The sequence below is a fragment of the Brassica oleracea genome, chromosome C1 (assembly GCF_000695525.1).
Source record: "Brassica oleracea var. oleracea cultivar TO1000 chromosome C1, BOL, whole genome shotgun sequence".
NCBI classification, from domain to species: domain Eukaryota; kingdom Viridiplantae; phylum Streptophyta; class Magnoliopsida; order Brassicales; family Brassicaceae; genus Brassica; species Brassica oleracea.
The window spans coordinates 32,110,040-32,114,507 of NC_027748.1; the positions used below are offsets into that span (position 1 = coordinate 32,110,040).

Genomic DNA, 4,468 nt, shown 5'->3' on the forward strand with positions numbered 1-4,468 from the left:
ACGTATATTTTAGTCGTCTGTTGAATAATTTACTCAGACGACGTATATTTTAGTCGTATGTTGAATAATTTACTCTGACGACTTACATTTCAGTCGTCTGGTGAAGAAATTAAAACAGATGACTTACATGTAAGTCGTCCAAATATTCCCGCCTAAATTTTTTTAAAAAAATTATTTTCCCGCTTAAATAATTTAAACCAGACGACTTACTTGTAAGTCGTCTGGAAAGTCTTCTATTTTAGTTTCCCGCTAAAACTATTTAATTTCCTGCTAAAAATATTAAACTCTTCTGGACGAGTCGTCTGTTTTAATTTCTTCACCAGACGACTGAAATATAAGTCGTCCACACCTTAAACATAACCCCTAAACTTAATTATCTAATTAAAGACTTCATAAAATCAAATCAAACTTGAAAAGTGTTTACTATACACATAAATAAACACATATAGGTGATAACTAATTTTTGAAAAAAACATTTTAGTTTTCCAAAATCTAACCCTAACAATACATACAATACTACAACATATGTTTGCCAAACTCCTAAACCAAAGTATTTCACGATTCACTACTTCCACTCATTTATCTTCAAAACAAATCAATTTTATCATATCTTAATTTATATCACTTAAAACTGTTTATAATTACTTGATTTTTATTTTTCACGCATCAAAATATTTTTTTACAAGATTTATAAATTATTTTTAAAATAAACCGGTACCAGACGACTTACACTTCAGTCGTCCAGACGACTTCCAACATCTCAGACGACTCAGACGATTTACTAGGGCTATATTCGTAAAAATGACTTCTGTTTTTTTGTTTGGTCACAAGGGGCTGAGCTGTAATTTCACTAGGCTTTTAGGTTAGTTTTGCATTTGATTCAAGTTTGGGTATAAGTTTGGGGTTAAAATCAAGTTGTGGGTTAGTTTTGGCAAAAACCCCTTGATTAAATTTATATATATTAAATGACAGTTTTCTAAATTAATGACTTTTAAATATTACAGATTTTAATTAAAACTGGAGCATATAAGCCTCAGATAGAGTGTCCACGTAGGCGAAAATAATCGGCCAATGAGAAACTATATTTTTGCCATGTCACCTCCTCTATTTTTTTTTTACAAAATGATCCTTTAACTTTTTACTTAAACAATTATAACCAAAAATATTTTTTTAGTAAAATATATTATTTATATAAATATAATTATATATTTTTATTTACATAATAGTTTGTAAAGAAATATTTAGTGTAAATAATATCATAATTTTATAAAATACTAAAATAAATTGGGCTGATGTTCAACTTTCACAAATAAAAAATATTATTTGTAAATTTAGAAAAGAATATATCAAGAATATTCTTTTTTAGGAGAGAAAATAGAAAAATACATCGGAGACAAATCCATCTCTATTATGAAATTCCTCTATTTTAGAGAAAGAATTGAGGAATACATTGGAGATGGTCTAAGGCATGACCGACGTAAATGATCGACATTGAGATTTCAGCATTCCTGATTCTTACTATTCTAATGTTTCAATATAATTTGAATATTCTCTTTGTAATGGTTTAAAAGTATTTTTTGTTTCACTATTATAATATAATGGTTTAAAAGTATTTTTTTGTTTCACTATATAATTTTTTTTAATATTTCAATGTAAATTTATATTTATTGGATATTGTCTGGCCAATTAAATTATGTAAATTACTGTGTAATTGATTAAATTTATATATTAAATGACAGTTTTCTAAAGTAATAACTCTTAAATATTGCAAATCTATATTATTAAAGTTGAAGTACACATTGAGAATGTTTGGAAACAAAGATAGTAGACTAAATGAAAATTGTTTGGAAACAAGGATAATTAATGTCCCTTTGTAATTTCATTAACATAAGCTTTTAACCAAAGTCTAAATAAAAAATTTACAACAGTTACCGGTTAACTTACCCCGGCTTACCAAGTGGATATTAATTACTCAAACAATTAAAGTAACATAATATTACTTTATTCCTAAAAATATCTTTAAAATATATAGAGTTTGGAAAATTATGTTAGACGTGATTGTCTGGATTCTCGGTCAAATCTTTGCAATAAATTATTAGCTAAATTTTCTAAATGAAACTTCATTCCCACGTCTTTTATTTCTCCAAGCTAAATATCTCCAAACCCTCTTTATATTGTTTCCCAGATGCCGTAGAGAACAAAGAAGTCGAAATCTTATCTTTGTTTTGATAGAAAAAAAGTTTGTTTTTGTGAATAAAATAATAAATTAAATTAAAATAATAAAAATGAATTACATTTAATGTCACTTTTCACTCCATATAGTTATTTTAGTAAATATTGAACTCTTTCAAGTTCATTTAATTTAGCCAAACACATAAAAAATCCTTTTTATTAGTTTATAAAATCAGCTAGGTATGAAAATTAGCTATCCATTTAGGTACGGATTGTTCTTTCCGGATATACATGTCAATTAGGGCCGAAGCCTGCAACCCGAGCCCACCCAACCCTAAAAATTACCGAGCTTGGACTTAGTTTTATAAGCCCAAAAAAATTGGGTCTTTTGGGCTTTGGGTATTTTGGACCTAAGCCTGTTTGGGCTAGGACCGGCCCGAAAACCCGAAATTTTATAATATAGCTTTAAATATTATCGTTCTTGAAATCAAAACTATTATTAGTATTGACATATTTTTTTAATATTTTTATTCAGACTCTGATAAAAAAAAGTTGTTAATACACTTTATTGTCTGATCATTACAAGTGTCACATTGAAACTTTTGCAAATGTACCTTCTTCTTTTATGTACAACATGTTTTTAAATTTCAAAATACAAAATTATGAAATTTTTGACCATGTTTATCATAAATTTTGTTCTATTATATACTTAGTTTTAATTTATATTTGATTATTTAAATCTTATTAAATTTGGTTTGTTTATAATATGTTTTTAATGCATATGAAAAAGTAAAACATTTGATAAAGAAGAAAAGTTTAAACTCACTTTATATTTTAAAAAAATGAAACTATTTTTTATGAAAATTTAAATGTATTAAAAAGATAAAAGTGACAATGACAAATTATTTTTCGAAAAGCCCCAAAATGCCTGAAAAGCCCTATAGCTGTATAACGGCCGTGCTTTAAATTATAGACCCAAAATATTTCCGGGCCGGGCGAGGTTCAAATATTTACGGGGTTAGCAGGGTTGGTCCGGGCCGGGCCAGCCCGAATTGACACTCCTATTTTCGGGTATCGTTTTTTCTGAAATTAGGTCCGCTTGAATATTATAAATTTATGTGTGAGTTTTGAGTTGGGTCCTTCTAGGTCAGGATGAGTTCAGTTATGATGTATAGGAACCTAAAAATATCTAAATAACAAATATATAACTATATTATCTGATTCAGTATAGGTCTTTTGAATACAATTGACTATATTACGAGCCATATAAAATATATAACACTAATTATGAAAAACAAATACCAATGTATAAAAATATAAGAACCAATACCCGCGCGGATGCGCGGGTCAATCTCTAGTTTTAATTAAAACTGATTACATTTTGAAACAGATAAAGTAATCTATAAACTAACTCTATATAGATACGAGGACAAAATTGTAAAGTGGTTTCACCTTGAATTTCTCTCATTCTGTGCATTCCTAATTGGAAAGAGATAATCAACATCTAATATTATGTTACTCTCAGTATATTAGAAATGGGCGAACCGTAAACCAATTAAGGATGATGTAAGGAAAACTTAAAGATGTATTTCCGGTTATCACAAATGTATAATCAATTGACAACAACTTAATTATGTCCAGCGTAGGACAACAGAGAAGAGTTTTCATACCTTCTAATATTATAATATCTCACTATATTAGTGGCTAAATCAGTTTTCTCTAGCACAATGGAGTTTAAGCTTTTCTATCTGATGATATTAGTAGTTTGATCCAAAAAAAAAGAAACGGTCGAACTGTACATTGTAATTGGAGAAATAAAACAAACAAAAATCAACCGAAGACTTTTAAGGTATATGAAACAAAAATTAGAAATACCAATTCTCTGTAATTAAAGAATAAGACAATAAAATTGTAAAAATACAAAATATAACAAAAAATATACACAGAAAGAAAGATTTAGTAAAATAAAATCATAATATAATTTCCATAATTGATAGTGCTCAGTTACACTAAAAAGTCTAAATTTACAACATACACAGTTTTATTTACATCTTTAAAATCTAATTAAAATGATTCTAAAAATGGTGCCAGCATGAAGAGTTAGAAAATATACGATAAAATATAATACATAACGTTAAAATACATTATCACTGATCACTAAAAAATCATGTTAGTAGTAATAAAAATGAAATGACAACACATTTATTAAAACCATAAAACCGCACGCAACAAGGTGTTATTAAATATACAAACTACAAATTAAACATGCTCAACGCAAACACACATAAAAATGAGA

The 4,468-nt window shown here is 27.5% G+C and overlaps 1 pseudogene; it reads left to right on the top strand.

Annotated features, from left to right (window-relative positions):
* Nucleotides 1–4,468, top strand: part of LOC106344637 — a 13,030-nt pseudogene that overhangs the window by 5,813 nt on the left and 2,749 nt on the right.